Here is a 17,154-nt window from a genome sequence, read left to right as displayed (position 1 = left end):
ATGTATTTTGCACTGCAAAAGCAACAGGCTACAGCAACTGGGCAGAGGCACAGGCTGGCTGCTGCTATCAGGACTTTCATCCATATATCCCCCACATTCCTTCTCAATCCCACCAACAGGGACCGCCTTATTTTACAAAATTAAAGAGTACAAGCCAAAGATAATTGTTTCCTGACAGCAACCAGCTTTCCATATAAGAAAACCAAACTGGGCTCCAAGTCCCACTAAATGAAGTGGATCCCTAGATAGGTACATTACAAGGAACACATTCCGGGCTCTTTGTGCCAATAAAAATAAAAAAGGCAAATTTTCTATGAGAGTCCAGTAGCCCTTGTCCAAAGCATCTGGGTTCTCTGTCCCATTCTGCCCTAGCTGCTTCTTTTTGATCTTTATATTCAGATGTCCTTAGAGAGACAATCAGACCCACCAGTGGGACATCACTCCCTTGTGAGAGGTTCATGCCCAAAGAAATGCAAAGCACATTGTGATGTGTCAGCTCCCCTCTGCAGCACAGTCAGATCTGCACAACAATAAAAACAATATTCTCAGTGTCCTTTAAAACAGGTTCCTCCTAAACCACAGACAACAAGCCTTGCCCAACCACAACACAACCAGACCAAGATAATAACCTGCTACAGGATTTTCTTTTGCCTTTACTGCTGTAAATCCTTTGGAAATTTCCCAAGCCACACTGCTTGCTGGAAATCACTTGTCCTCTCTGAAGAGCCACTACTACACTGCCACAGAGGGAGGTGAGCCACTCCTTGGGGCACCTGGGCCAGAGCCTCGTGCAAGTGCCACCACTCCACCTGATTGAGGCCTCCTGGGCAGCACACTCCACTCACTGCAGCAAACATTCCACTTGAGCAGAGGGACCAGGATCCAAAGCAGGATGTTTGTCTTCCTTCATCCTCATCAGCAACAGCTAAACTTCACATCACCACCAGCCTTTCTCTGACAGCTCCAACACAGCACATGAACTCTGCAATGCTCACACAGCAGGGTGCAGCACCAGGCTCCTGGCACTCAGACAGGCCTTTCATTGACTACTTCAAACTAAATATCCAAAGCTCTTTTCAAACTAGAAATGCTCAGATCTGTCTCAAGGATACAATTCCATTTCTCTGCTTTTAAAAGCAGACTCATCAACACTACCTTTATGTTTTCAAAGTGCAGATGATAATGGAAGAAAACAACATGTATTTCATATACTTGGCATTGGCATTCAGATTGACTAGAGAGGTTGATCTAGCAGCAAAAAAATCTTGGTAAACATACTGCCAGTCATGAAAATGAAAACATTTCAAAATTATGCACTGGCTGTATTCAGCCAGATTAGTACTATTACAATTAAAGGACTTACCACTAATACAGTTTAAATAACAATGAGGACCCCTATTAAATGTATACTCAAAACAATTATTTTCAAAAGCCTTAGCATCAGTAGCTGCACATGGCAATCCACATCACCTGGCTATCACCAAGCACTTTCGAAAGGTTCAATATTCAACCAAGAACAAGCTGAACGTAGCTTCTCAGAACCATCAGTGGCTACAGAGAAAAACAGCCTATATCCAAAATGAACTGTTGTCTAGCTAACTTATATATAAAAGCTGTATTTTAAAAAACAAAACAAGGAAAAACAGGTTTTATCCATTGAAAAGCTCTCATTTCCTGCAGAGATAGAGCACAGATAGTTAAAAAGACAAAAACAACAGGAGGCTGATCAATGCTGTGGTGCCCAGCAGAGCAGCAGCAAAGTACAAACCTCCATCCTTTCAGTCTTAATCACAGTTTGGTACGAGTCGGACTGAGCCAGCCTTACACCTCCTCACTGGCACGCGGCCACTTCTGTGAATGGAGCTGTTGATCTCATTACAGTTTCTAGTAAATTATAGTAGACACATCAATAGCTATCAGCACTACTGTGACATTCTGAAAGGAAGTTAAGGGTTGGAAAGCTCTGGCCCCCAAGCAGCCCTTTTTCCCCCAGAAGAGTTCCCATCACATCAAAGTTGGTAAATACTGCTAGATGGGGTAATAGTGACAGACACTGACAGATTCAATTCTGTTTTGATGGCAATCCAAAATCTCTATCAGGAAATTAATTCATGCTAAAGAAATAAATCTACTCTCTTTAAGAGGTCATTTTATAATTAATTATACTCCAGCTTTTAAAGCATTTTGCAGACTGCAGTTCTCTGTAACAATTATCTCACAGGCTGCATTTTATGGCAAATCTGAATTGAGAACTCCAGCCAGGAATGCCAGGAGTGAGATTACTTTAATATGAAGCTTCAGTAGGTGTTTATAACAAGTATTGGAAAAGGAGGTAATAAAATATTACACAGCCTTGAGACAAAAGTTAATGAGACAATAAACAGCAAAAAATTAAGAAGCTGGCATGTATTCTGTTCCAGAAGCAGAAATGACACAATCAGTTCTCTCTGAACACTACCTTTCATACTGACTGTAATGTTCCAGATCTTGTTCAGACATCTGAATTATCACACCTGGCTTCCCACAGCAGAGCTCCTCTGTGCCCATTCCATGGCCCTCTCTCGCACAGCCCAACAACACTTGAGTTCTTCCACAGGCAGCTCTCTGCACCCAACACAGCCCCTCATGCCACCAGCAGCTTCCCAACAACCCCAAGGACACTCTCACCACTGCCACCGTCCCACAGCACAGTGACGCTCTCACCACTGCCACCGTCCCACAGCACAGTGACACTCTCACCACTGCCACCGTCCCACAGCACGGTGACACCCTCACCACTGCCACCGTCCCACAGCACAGTGACACCTCACCACTGCCACCGTCCCACAGCACAGTGACACCTCACCACTGCCACCGTCCCACAGCACGGTGACACCCTCACCACTGCCACCGTCCCACAGCACGGTGACACACTCAGCATTCACAGCACCAGGGACGGCCCTGCCCATCTCCTTGGGGGATATGGGGGCATTTCCCTTTGCAGAAAGCTCTGTACGGCTCATGCAGAGATTTACCCTCACCTGAGCCTTGCTCAGGACTGGGCATACACCATGGGAGGCTGGTACCAGCTCACCTGGGAAAGGGGTTAAAAACCAAACAACAGGTTCTTCCAGAGAACAATGGGCAATCCTCCCATCAAAGACATTCTCACTCCTCTTGCCCATCACTGTCTTCTGTCATCACCTCTGCAACCTGGAGTTTTCATCACCTTTTTTTCACCCACTCTCTCCTTCACGATTTCCTCACTAACTCATTCCTCTTGGCCAGATTCTCACTTTTTGCTCTCTTCAAAAAGGTTATTTTGCTCCACCTTCCCCTGGAATAATCTGAAATGTCCCTTTTTCTCAGAGATGCACAGCTCAAAGCAATTAGCAATCACTCAAGACTCAAATAAGAGCTCAACTTAAATTTTTGAGAAATTCAAGACAGATACAGATTGTCTTTCACTGGAATTCCATTTCTCCTTCACATTTTGTTAAAAGGTCCTCCTCTATTTTGCAGGTACAAGTAAATTGGAAATAACAAGACTGAAAATATATTTTTCATTCTATATGGAATCCTGACATTTCAGATCATTTTTTCTTAATCAGTACAAAAGACTAAAGGTCTAAGACTGTATAATCTCACAGCATTATACAATGGTAGAGTAAAATCGTAAATGAAAATCTCAAACATGAAATATTAGCTACATTACTTTCAAAACCACATGTCATAATAAAAATAAGCAAAACAATGTAACATAAATCATAATGATGTTATTATCAGAACCAAAACTTAAAGATTCTTTTCATCACAATACAATCATTCCCACTATGGATTTTCAGTAAAACTGCATTTATTTTCCAGTCCACTTTTGCAGGCCAAAAGGCACTGCACCATTTTGAAAAGCTTTGTGGGCCTATCCAGCTTTCAGGGTACTCTAATGCACCTATAGCATTATAGTCACTGCACATGGAAGATGAGTGTCCTTCACCCCAGCCAAATTAGACCTTCCACACCTCACCAGCAGAGTTCTGCATGTCCCAATACTGATGTTCTGAACTTGGATTCAACATCACACGCAGATGTGAATAGGTTGCTACCAGATTAGAGATTTCATAAAAGATTAAAAGAAAGTTTAAGTTATCTGTATTGATAATGGAAACTTTTTCAGTGATGGTAGTAGCCATGTAAACAAGAACATCTTGGCAGTGCCCAACCCACACTCAACATCATTTTTTAATACAGCAATTAATACTAAGTGCCATTTGTTGACTATTAGTTCACACTGAACTACTGTCAGCTGTATGGCCCAACAAAGCAGCAAGCACAAATCCTGTAGCCACAGAGACCAATCTTTGGGGTGGCAAGCTGTCCTTGGCCAGGTCAGAGCTCTGATTCCAGCAATCTGCTTTTCCACTGGAGATACAGGGGATATGTGCTGACAGTCTACAGGATCAGGCCATCCAGGACTTATTTCTGTGAGCAGAAATAACCTGTCCTTACCTAACCATTTAAATATGGCAGCCAGGTTTTAATGGTGAACCACAAGTACAAGACTACATTATTTTTAAAAGGCAATTTAGAACAACTTATATTATTATTAGAAATTCCACTGATTCTGGAAAAAAAAAAAAACAGCTGCAGTACAGAATCCATGGTTTTAAAACATAATTTCAGAAAAATACTAACTACAATCTGAATCTAATTTTATTTTCTATATTCAAATTTGGATGAATAGATGCTATGAGTATTGTCTATTAAAAAGCCCATACAACAGTTTTCTATATATCTCATTTGCAATTCTTCTCTCTCATTGAAAATTTCTAGTACTGCAGCTGCAAAGGCTGCTATATCTGCCTGGCTTTCTGACCATTTGTGTGCTGCTCAATTCTTTCAGTTATATTTCTGCTACATCACTGACACTTGTGCTCAGTCCCCCACTCCCTTTCTCACTGTTGGGGCATTAGGTTATGTAATAGGCTGTGATATAACACAGTAATATGAAATATGACCAGATACAAAGGAAAAAAGAGCTCTTATCAGTTTCCAGTGGTGCTAAGGATATTCTCTGGATGATGTTTGTTCTCTCCTCATGTTACATAGGTTACAATACATTTGATAAAAATATACAGAAATGTCTTAAAAGATGTTTCACTAACACAACTATAATCTCTTCTGCTCTGCTTCTTTAATCCCTGAAGATCTTTTTTAATAAGCCTCTCCCACAGAAACTGATTAAAATCCACATCTTTCATATCTTCTGAACACAAGAAATAGCACAAAGAGTAGTTCATATCCAGTGTTAGTAATTATGCTGAAAGCGCACTTTAACAGACTGTTTCCTTTGATTTATTTGTTTCTGTATATCCATGAATGAGCATAGTAGGCCATTAAATGACAATATTTCAGCATCAACAGGAAATCACAGGTACATAATTTACTGGATGACAATTCTAGTATGGGAAAGAAATAAGAAATCAAGTATATTGGTGTTATTAATTACAAAGGAAATTACTTTAGTACGATCTGAAATTCATTTAAAAGCATGAGTATTTGCTGCTTGTGGTAGGTAAAGCCATAACCGCCCCCATTTCAGGCCTTAGGTCAAAAAATTGACAATCCCATAATTAATTTAATATTAATCATTTGTATTTAAGAGTAGAATAAACTTCCCCACGATGGTCCATCTTAGCTTTCTGTTAAAGCATCTGCAAATTCTATTTGGCCCTTTTGCATGAAATCAGACATTAGAAATTAGGTTTTAACTACATGCTTTGCAGTCCTTGCCTCAGTTCAGCAAACTCCCAGTGGGGCTGCACAATGGGAACAGCACAGGCAGGAGCACAGGCAGAGGGAGCGCAAAGGGGCTTCTCCTGGGCTCTGCTGAGATTTGTAGGAGTCTATCTATGCCAAGCAATGAGCCCTTGCAACAAGGAGTGATAACAAAGAAAAACCCTGCCCTTTGCTGTATCTATTATTTCCCAAGGCCACCTGAAATCACAATCTCCAAACAGAAACTACACATATAGGGAAAAGTTGCCAAAGCACAGAGTTACAAATCCTCCTGAAGTGCAGAACCAGTGCCCTGCTCCAGAGGAAGATGAATACCCCAGCCAACACTTAGACCTGAACCTACGTGCTGCTGGAGCATCAGGGAGATGCGGCCGACAGCACTGAAAACAAGCACTCAAAATGCATCATTTACTGTACAATTCCTCTGTATCTATAGCTATGGAAAAGCTACAAGGGAACAAGTTATCATCAGCAGCCTTGCTCTTTGCTCTGTGAGCAGGGCCAATTCAGCTTCTCCCAGCACTCCAGAGAAATGCCACCCTGAAGGGCATCTTTAGAAGGCCTTATTTCTGGTGCAGCAAAACAAACCTCAACAGGCACAATTTAACATTAAACTCAAAAAGACTGAAAACTGTAAATTCTAAGTACACACAGAGTAAAATAAGATCATGATGGACACTAGGGATTGCTCACTCACCCTTCTGTCGTTCAACAGCTCAAAAGGATCAATCTCACAATGAATCCACCGGTAATTATCTGAAACCAAAGAGGAGCTCAATATGGTCCAGGCTGCTCTAACTTCCAGCATTGCATGTCTTGTTATGATTGCATGGACACTAGTATAAATTGCTCTAATCCAAACACTCTGCAGAATGGAGTCTTCCCTTCTCTGGATCCAGGGTAAGCCCTTCAACACCACTGAGTAGGCAGAAGAGAGCAGTATTAATTACACACACTATCTAGAGTTATCTGCAAAAAACTCAAACCTTTGCAAATCAAGTAAAATTTTAGATATAGATGGGCAATCTTGAGAGAAGTCCATCACACAAACATTTCACCAATATTTTCCAGTCTCTGATGCTTATCACCAGCTTCCTCACCCCCAAGAGGCAATCTGTTGCTTTCTCTGGCTTTGTACGATTATTTGACAACATCAAATAACCACCTTGTAAAGATGTTGAATTCATGCACATGAAAATGTCTCTTCTTTCCATGGTTTAGAGCTTAATTTTTGATGGAAGAACCGGATTTTGAATAATTCTAACCACTCTAAATCTACACGTGAATAACTCATGGGCCTGTCTCCAAAGAGCAGCTCTGCAGTACCCTGCTGAAGTGTCGGTAGCCATATCTTACAGCACAACCAGCAAAAAGGACAAAGTGACCCTCAGATCTGAGGCCTTGTCTGATAATTAAGAGAAGGGTGAATTCGATCAGGTTTACTCACAGTAAACCTTTGTAAAAACACACGGTAATATTAAATTTCAGGTGGCCTGAAATTGTATGCATTTGTAAATATAATATTCTTTTCATGCTTAATCAAAACTAACAAATTTCGGGTGAATTCATTTGCAAACAGTTGAATTCAAAATTATAAGTTTGTGACCTCATTCACAAAGTGAGGTGATAAATATTTATGCCTTGTTATGAATTGCTGACCTACTGTACACAGTATTTCCTCACAGTTATCCACATGATTGTTCCTATTTAATACTTGACTTCTCTTCTGAGACTACCACTGAAGCTGTCAGGGTCACAAGGTTTTTACAGATGTCCTGTAAAAACTAACAAGCAGAATGAAACATCAACCACTGTTTTACAAGCCACCTAACAGCTTTACAGGGAGGTTAAAATTTGCCTGATGTGATCAAATTGAAACCTCTGACCTAGTGCAGAGAAGGTTCTCATTCTCATTAACAGTCCCAGGCACAGCTTCTTACTAGAAAAACAATTTGGTCAATGCCCTGTTTCTCAAACAATTTTGTCACTGAGTATTTGCATCAATATTATGTGATGCTGAAATAACTCAGTGAGGGAGAAAGCCAGAAGAAAACAAAGCCAGACTCAATGGGTCCTGCAAAAGAGGGTGTAACTTATAAATAAAATTCTCCACTAAGGAGTTTCCAAGTCTCTATAAAATCCCAATATTTGGCAAAAAGCATTCCATTTCCCATTTTAAAATCCTCTGGCATAAACTGTCATGCTTTAATTAAACACAGAATGCAAATCACAACCCCAGGAGATAAGGCTTCTAGCTGCTTCTCTTTAAAGTAAGCATGGAAATCAACTACAGCAGTAAAAGACACAGAGAGCAGGGCAACTGTGCAGCCCCTGGGGCTGAGCTGCCCAAATGCCACTCCAAGGGGCAGCTCCTGAAGAGTTCCTGGAAACATTGCTTGCAGACAGGCTCCCTCCCTGTTGGCAAGCAGCAAGCTGTCCATCTCTGCTGCTGCCCTCCTGACAGGAGGCATTGCTGGCAAGCACCACACCAAGCCATGCTGATCTCACACACATTTCGCTGCCTTCTGCTGCAAGGAAAAGAGTCTCTACTGAAAGGCCTTGTCCACACTGCAGCTCCCACCAGTGCTGGGAAGTTAGGAGAGCTGTCTTACACACAGCAAAGAGCAGACAACTCTTGGTGCACCTGCTGTTTAAAACTACCCTCTGGAGACAGCCCATGCCAGAATGGCACTCCCTTCAAAACCCCTTTTGTCCAGTCACTGCCTGCCTCTCTATTGGATAACCAAGAAAAATACAGACACAATATGGAAGCTGGGATCATACTGGCAGAGAAATATTGTGTACTTCCAAGTACCATACCAGGACATTCCATATATGTTCTCTTTCACTCCCCCTCAAATCTACCAGCTCAGGAAAGTCAGACATGTTTTCATAACAAATGAAATCTGGGGATGGGAACAGAACCAAATTGTGTTGAGCTTAACACACACAGAATGAACCACAATTCATCCAAAGCAGTTTTTAAAAATAAATTATAAATAAATACAGCTTCCAGAGAGACAAGATTTGTTATGTACATCTTAGGGAAGTATTTAACAACAGCTAATTCAAGTATCAGTGTGTAAGTATATAACAGTATTCCCAATACTGGGAATCCACTGTTAAGGACTTCTCTTTGACTTCAAACATGATATAAAACACTTAGGAACTCTGTACTGTAGCAGAAAAATGCTCAAGAGTCTTTCTCCAAGTTTGTCCAAACTGAGTGACCAAAATGAGAAAAGTACAGCTCATCCTACAGCCCACATCATGGGAAACAGCCAAACACAGGGTATAATACACTTTAAAATAGACAAAGTATTGTGTTCTAATATGCACTTACTGTTTGAATTTAAAAAATGAAGCAAGGAAAATCTACTCCACACCCATGTCTTTCTGGAATGATTGATACTCAGAGTCAGTATCCTCTGCTATAGAGCTACAACATGCCTAACTCCTCCATCATCATCAGGAATTATTTTCAAACCAATATTCTGTAATTAGGATCCTGCATGAAGTACCTGAATGCATAAACCCTCAACTTTCTGCAATGTGCCTTTAGATCTCTCAGGGTAGGCAGAGCCACAAGGTAACTCAGGGTCTGACTCCCTGCAGCCATTCAGACCTGGTTACAGCTGCTGGTGAACTTGGTCTTTGCACTGAAATATTTCACTGATGCTGTCAGCACCACCTTGGCTGAGACAGACATGCAGTACCACAGCCAGTAAATGAAGAGTGAGGGAAAGACAAGTGCTGGAGGAAGCATCAATTTCACAGGAAAAATAAACTGATTCCTCCAACAGAGATAAAAAGATGTGAAATGTTAGATGTCTTTCATCCTGAGTGGGAGAAAAAGACATTTTCAATTAGGTATTGCACAAGGTTCAAAAGTTGAGGAAATGTCACAAGTTCAAGCTTTAATAAAAAAATTATGAACATTTATTATTGATGTTCCTTAGTGGTAAATATCTTCATCTAAAATTCTTAACTGATAGGGACTTTTCAGAGAATTTTTTCACAGGGCAGCAAGAGGAATTGCACTCAAGCATCTGTGGCTGTGTGCACCTTCCTCCTCACTGGGGAAAAGATTATACAGTTAAAACACAAAAGAAAGACTGTGTTGAGACAGGCATGTCTGTGAATGCTAAATATGGGGATGTTCTGAAGCTGGTGAAGTTCTTGGAATTTCCACACTGGCCCTACAGCAGAACATCATCCCAATATTAATGAGCCAGAATAAGAAGACTGGAGTGCCTGTGTGTCAAAGCTTTCTTTAATGACTCAGCATAGAACTGGTCTTCAGGCCAAGATCCTTTCAGGCTAAGAATCAGCAAAACTTGAATTTCTAAAGATATTAAGTTCTTTGTTGTATTTGTGATTTTTTTGATGACCCAAAGAACATACATTGGTACATTCAGGATCTCAACTGCTGTGATTCTAAACAAAATATTACAGTTTAAATCATAGTGCCATTAGCAATTCTGGAAAATATACAAATTTATCTTACTGCATGTGATTTTTTGGGAGATGCTGAGCCTAAAATACTGTTGAGGGTTTCAGTGAAGTTACAGATATTTTGCTCCTCAGGGCAGGGGGATGACAGGAGATGACACACAACAACAACCTCATTTAGAGACAATAAATTTCAGATCCTCTCCGTGAATCCTTGGCCTTACTAGTAAGAGTGAACATCACTTTATTTATTTCTTAGGTTTCTTTTTTCTTTTACCTTCATTAAGGTCTTATTTCCCTGGACAGCAAAAGAACCGCCCATCGCTGCAAACCAAAATATTTGCAAGTGCTAACGTTCCGGCACTCCACTAGAACAAACAAGGATGTATCTCCTGCAAGTGCTTCCAAAATCCCTTTTGGGTGATTAGCAACACAAGTTCTCCAGAGTGAGTCATCCAAAGAGACCAGTTTCATTTGCAAAACATAAATGCTGATTCCAAACTGCCACTACTGCATATGTAGCCTACTTTGGACAAATAAATGCTATTTCAATATTTAACTGGAAAGATTATACACTTGTTCTTACAGGTTTTGACCCACTTTAGAATTTTCCTAGCCAAAAAAAATATATTCTGAACATGTACATGTACTTTTACATAAATGTATTTTTTTTGTTTATAATTATTATACTGTAACAAAATACCCAGACTTATTCTCAAGTATTGGACACAACTTTGAAAGAAAACTAGAAAATGAATTAATGTTAAGTCAGGTCCTGGGGCTCTATTTTATGCAATCCCCAGCTAAAATCCAAAAGAAAAAGATGGCATGCTGTTTATTAAAGCCATTTACTGTTCAGTTCATTTTCTCTTTATTTGTTCACATTGTGCTGTTACATTATGGAGCCCTTGGTAGATAATCACTTAAATTTATCTCAAAATGAAATAAAAATAAAAATTAATAGTTTACTATGTTTTTATGAACATACATGTCTCAAAGCACAAAAAGAAAAATTAAAACTTGAAGGAATAGAAAGTATTTTCTTCACTCAAATTTGGCTTTTTTCCTGCTTGCTTGCTATTGCAAAATACTTAGCTTCTAATCAAAATAATGAAAGCAGGGCTTCTGTGTTCAGAGGTTTTCATTTGAATAAGCAAGGCAATTTCCATTTCAAATATATGTTCCGCCATGCTTTCACAAAACAATAAAGTGTCATTTCTCATTTAAAGCACGTGCCAGGTTCTTCCATCCCTCCAGAAAAACATCAAACCATCTCAGATCATCCACTACTCGGCACAGCCAGATTCTGTGTCCAGCCTGAGGTTTGACTGCAAAGGTTAAATGTAAAGCCTCCACAACTCCTGGTTTCTATTCTTAAGTCTGACTTAGCATAGGCATTTTTTAAAGTTTCTACATCTCAGTTTCTCCTCTCATTTATTTCCTCACTCACTCAGGGGTATTTATAAGCAGAAGTTGGACAGAGGCTTTGATATACCCAGATAAAAGAGGTTGAGTACTGTTCTCATGGAATCAAGCTATGCACCAGCCAGCATTTGATGGTCATGCAAGGTCTTCTCCACTGGCTCATCTTGTTGAAAGAAATAATGCAGACATTAAAATGAAACTACAGATCAAAATTTCATGCTGAAATTCATTTTTGGAAACAATCTCCTAAGAAAATAACTTCTTTAAAAAGCAGGAGCAACTTGGCAAAGAGTGATTGATAAGTTGCTTTGTTTCATGGTGTAAATCTTTAATTTCATTTGCTGCCCTTGTTACTCTGACCCTAGCAATAGTCCATAAATATTTAGGTAGCTTTCAACCAACATGCTTTCAGCTTTTGAATACTAATGCTAGCTGCAGTGAAGAAGAAAAGGAATTGCTGTAATGGACCACAGAACTAGCTGTGAATTTCTAACCCGCTGTTTTGTAAGGCATTCTGTCTGCTGGAATTAAAGCAGTCATTACCAGCACACAGAAGCCCATCACATTCTTAATGAATGGTGAGGCTGTCTTGGGAAAATAACAAATATCTTTACCTGAATAAGCATTAATGTTGTAACAACCAGAAGGAAAAAAAAAAAAAAATCAATAGCTGTATAAAGCCCAAGGCTAAGAACAGAAAAACAAGACCAACATGCATACAGATAACCTGAGCAGTGAAGAAATCAAAGAGATTCTGGTTTACTCTGCATCTCATCATGCTGCCTGACAGATGATCAACAACTTTAAAAGTATCCTTTGATATAAGTACAGTCAAGGCCCAGGGACATGACCTTCTACCAGCCATATTCCCCCATTCCACAACACCCCAAGCTTATTAAACTTCAAAGAAAGGGTTTGACAAGACCACTGTTGGCAAGGCACTGCACTATTGGCGTGCAATAATGAGGTGAGCCTTGCCCCTGCTCCAGCCAGGAGAAATGCAAACCAGAGTCACACAAGCCCCCCAGTCAGCAGATGCAGCACCCATGTTCAGTCTCTGAGGGGACAGGGTCATTCAGTCCATCAGGGAGGCACTTCCCTGCCAGCTGGCCAGATCTCTCAGAGACACCAGATGTAGAAGCAATCATTTGCCATTCCCAGCAAAAAGAGGGTGCTGAGCATAAGTAACCATTACTGCTGAAAGAGCAGCCATGGAAAAGTTGCCAAAATTCATCTCTACCTTCTCTCAGCTTCTGCCAGAAGCCTCTTCTAGGCTTTAATTCCTTCTTGTCTCCACTACTGAAATAGCCTTAAAAATTACCTTGTTACATTGCTATGCTTTCAGAACTGCAGAAGGGGATTGGGAACACTGCAGCACAGCTCTGCTTGCTCTGGAAAGCTCTTACCTCTTCCTCTTCAAAGTAAAAACTACCCTCCTAAGTTTTAGATGCCGTCCTGGTATTTTTTGTGCATGCAGACCTTGCTCCTTAAACTCTGCTTTCTTATGCTCTGCTTCTTTCCATAGGGACTATCCAGAGTGAAGAATCAAGTTCCAAGGACTAGCCTGTCTTGGACAGCCACTAGAATTGAGTGACAGTGAAACCTCACCTTTTCTTTTTGATAATCCTAAGGCTAAATGAAGCCAGGAATTGGGCTCTGCCTTACACAATAGCTCAAGGGGAGCAGAGTCCAACATTTGCCTTTAAGGGTCACTGCAGCAAACTGTTAATGCAGGTCCTCCCAAATCCTCCATTTGCTTTTTCCCTGGACTGAAAACTGGCTGTATGAGCAATGGCAAAGCAACAAGTCTAACACTAAATCAGCAAGTAAAATGAAACTATTTTCTTCATATCACATTAAGAAGCATTTGCATATGTGGAAATTACTTGGCAAACAACATTTGTATTGAGCTCATGTCTGGCCAGTGCTAAAAGGCTCAAAAGTGCCTTGGCTTGATAAAGTCACACCCCTCTGCACATTCCTCTTCTCAACAAATATACTCTTCTCAGAGTATATTTGTTTACAGCTTTAGAAAAGGCATAAAAATCTTGAAAATCACTTTCCAACTCCTCCAAATTGAGTTAGCAGGTTTCTGCAATACAAGATAGGACCATAGTTACTAGCAAGATGATGAATCCCTATACTCTTCAGAATTACAGTTTTCTCTCACTTTACACAACTCTTTCCTGTTTAGGCTGTGTTGTACAGAACTCTCCCAAGCCCTCTCCCAGCTGCCCAGCATGCCATAGTGGGGTACCATTTTATCCTTTGAGTTCTGCTGCATGAAAGGCAGCAAAGCATTCAGGAGAGCTCACAAGCTGCATGGCTCACAATAAAGAAAAGAGGCTATCTTTACCATAAATTTCAGGCACCACTGAGATAACAAGGACCCACTGAGCAGGGCAAAGAGCACATTAGTAGCTCAGAAGTTTGATTTTCCCGTTCAAGTATAGGAGCTCTGTTGTTAGTGCTTGCTGCTGGTTTGCAAGTTCTCTTTTATAGACAGTTTAACAGTAAATGTGAACAGCTTTTATTTGCTGGAGTTGCTACTAAAAGGATTTTCATTAAAAGATTTTTTTCTTGTAAAAAGAAAAGTCACTTAGGTACTATTTCTCAGTACACATTGATCCAGCAAAGTACAGGTCCTAAACAGACCAGAGCTGCAGAATCCTAACGCATCTTTTCAGAACATAAGCCTCTAATATTTGAGCACAAAATCACCTCCAGTGATACATCTTCCTTACACTATTTACACCTAAAATCAAGGTCTGACATGCACTGTTGCCAGAAGAAAAAATTCTTTTTAATATTAACACCAACACAAGGCTCCAGGGTCTCTTTAGGGTGCAAATTATCAATGGAGAATGAAACTAACATGTCCAACATACAACCACTAAAGAAATTGATAAAGTAATCAGTAATTACTGACCACAAGCCAATTTCTTTCAATACCACCCATTTAACCAGTTTTCAAGGAGATTTAGTGATACACTGAGCAGAGTTAATAGTGAGAATTTTTTCACCTTGAAGGGCCTAGGAAGCCAGAAAACAGTAACAGCATCAAACCATTAATAAAATGATATTCAAAAGCACTGAGCCCAATTGTTTTCAATCTTTGCTTTCAGAAGTAACCAAGTTGTTATCAGGCCCATGCAAAGTTCTCAGCAAAGTATCTATCCTATAAAACATATCTCCATTCAAAGCAGTGCAGCTTTACTGATTTAGGTGCTTGAATCTAGTCCACAAAGCAAATACCTAACAAGGCGCCTGCTCCACCCCAATATGGCATTTTTAAAAGCAAAGTTTGATCATTCAATACTCAAACCCTTTGTGTTCTGAGCACACATCTCTGCCTTAAACCGTCCTTGTGCCAAACCAACAGGGTTTAAATCCCACCAGTGCACTGTCATTTCTCTTATACAAAGATTTTGATAGTTTGCTGTTTGTAATGCAGACTGAACATCCTTTCAGTGCCATATTCTGAGCACTGAGTTGGCAGAGTGGACTGTAAGCCAGCCTGCAAGTCCCATTATCCAAAAAACCATACGTGTGATACAAAGAGGTTTATCAGAGGAAGAGTGTCTTTCAAACCAGTTGCCTTTTACCCACACTTCTTCAAGTTTAGGAACCCAGCAGCATCAGCAGTGTGGGTACAGAACATATTAAGCACTTAATCAACAATATCAGCTTAGAGGATTCAGAAGTCTGGCTGAACTAGGAGGGAATCATATGCGGAAATCTTCACAAAACCTGCACTTAAAGTACTCCTGCTGGTGCACTACACAGCAGGGGGAGGTTGCACAGCTTAGAAGTGCTGCCTTTCAGCGAAGTACTTCCAAGTTCTCTTTTGCTTAACTCTAGAGACTTTCAAAGAGAAATTAAGGACTCTAGGACTCTTAAAAACATGTAGCAGGAGTTAATCATTATGTACTAGCCAACACAGCCTCCTTCCATAAAATGATACCATTAGCCATAGCTTTAGCTATTGCTAACCCTCTAATAGCTGCTGGGATTTGTCATGAGCAGTGCAATGCTTTTCATTTTGGACAGAGCTTTAGGACACTTTGGGGACCTCAAAAACCAGACAACCAACCCCACCAGTGCCTCATGTAGTGGTCACAAGGTTAGCACCTGTAAACTAGAAAGGGAAAATGCTGAGTCTGGCAGCCCTGGCTGATAGCTGTGATACCTGCACTCCTCCGCACAGCTTCCCTGCCCTCAATGCTGCTTTCCATGGGGCAGTTCACTTTCCTCTGCTGCCCAGCACACAGGCAACACTGGCACCCTGTGTTGTTTACACCTAGAAGTAAACAAACTCGCCGTGTGGGAGCTGACATTTTTTCAGAGGCTTCTGAACAAGTCCTGGGAACATGCCAGAACTCATCCACCGTTTATGGTAAGGCACAATTAATATATCCAGGACAGACATTGTCTTGTGTCATTTGCTCTGCCAGACTGTCCTGAAGCTAGAGTTAAATAACTGATTTGCCAAAAAGTAATCTCCGTCCACATACTTCTCACAAAAACAAGGCAATTATGGAATTCTCTTGATATAAGCCTGATCAGATGATTACATTCAGGGAGGCAATCTTCAAGGATTTTCTCTAGGATAGCTTGGAAAAGAAGTTGTTTCAACCTTTTCCCTTGCCAACATAAGTTGTAATGAAAGTAAATCAAATTTCCCTCAGACCTCTAAGTATCTGAACTGCCAACAATGGTCTCAAATCATTCAGCTCCTCAACCAATATTCTTAAAAGAGGAGCTGCTTTCCCTGCTTATCATTCCTAACTCCACTGCCAGAAATGCCTTGGGAGAGCCAGGTTTACTTTGTCTTTCTTTCATCAGCTGCAGCTCCAAGCTCTCTTTAGCTGCTCTGTTGGGTTTGCACAGCCAGAGACAGCAACATCTTCTTTCTTCATGAGCAGCCAGTGCTCCCTGTCTGCTCAGAGATTTGATCACTGGTCTGCAGCCAACTATGACTCCTAACAAGGCAAAGAGGGTTTAGATTTATAGTCTGCTACATACCAGCAGTTGTGACCAGATTCTGTATCAAATACCTCATTAAAAGCAAACAATACCACGACACACCCAGCAGATTTGTCCCATGTTTAGATCAGGCCAGGCAGACTAACCCCAAGTGTGTAATCCCCCAAGTGTGCGATTAGGGTCGCTACCAATTTCTAAACTACTGCCTTCTAAATTCAGAGACTTAAGTTTACTCTACCATACTGTTTCCCCCAGAAGGCCTGTAAAACTTTGGACATCACATACAGTTTTAGCATCAGAAGCAAAAGTGCTGTAAAAGACACTTGTGTCAGAGTAAAGTGACATTGCAATACAAAGTCAATAAAATACTTGCTAGTATGTTTTAAAACTTCTCTCATCTTTTATTTCTTTTCCCAGAAGCTCCCTGACTCCATACAGAAAACAACATGACAGTCAGATCAGGCACATGCACAACATTCATGATGAAAGCACCTCCCAGCTGCTTTTCATGGATAT

General features: G+C 40.6%; 1 protein-coding gene across 1 annotated transcript in view; it reads right to left on the bottom strand.

Moving 5' to 3' along the window:
- Window positions 1-17,154, bottom strand: part of GRID1 (glutamate ionotropic receptor delta type subunit 1) — a 485,687-nt gene that overhangs the window by 317,435 nt on the left and 151,098 nt on the right. The window lies entirely within an intron of this gene.

This window comes from Molothrus ater, chromosome 8 (assembly GCF_012460135.2).
Source record: "Molothrus ater isolate BHLD 08-10-18 breed brown headed cowbird chromosome 8, BPBGC_Mater_1.1, whole genome shotgun sequence".
NCBI classification, from domain to species: Eukaryota; Metazoa; Chordata; class Aves; order Passeriformes; family Icteridae; genus Molothrus; species Molothrus ater.
This window is presented reverse-complemented; position numbering and strand designations above follow the sequence as displayed.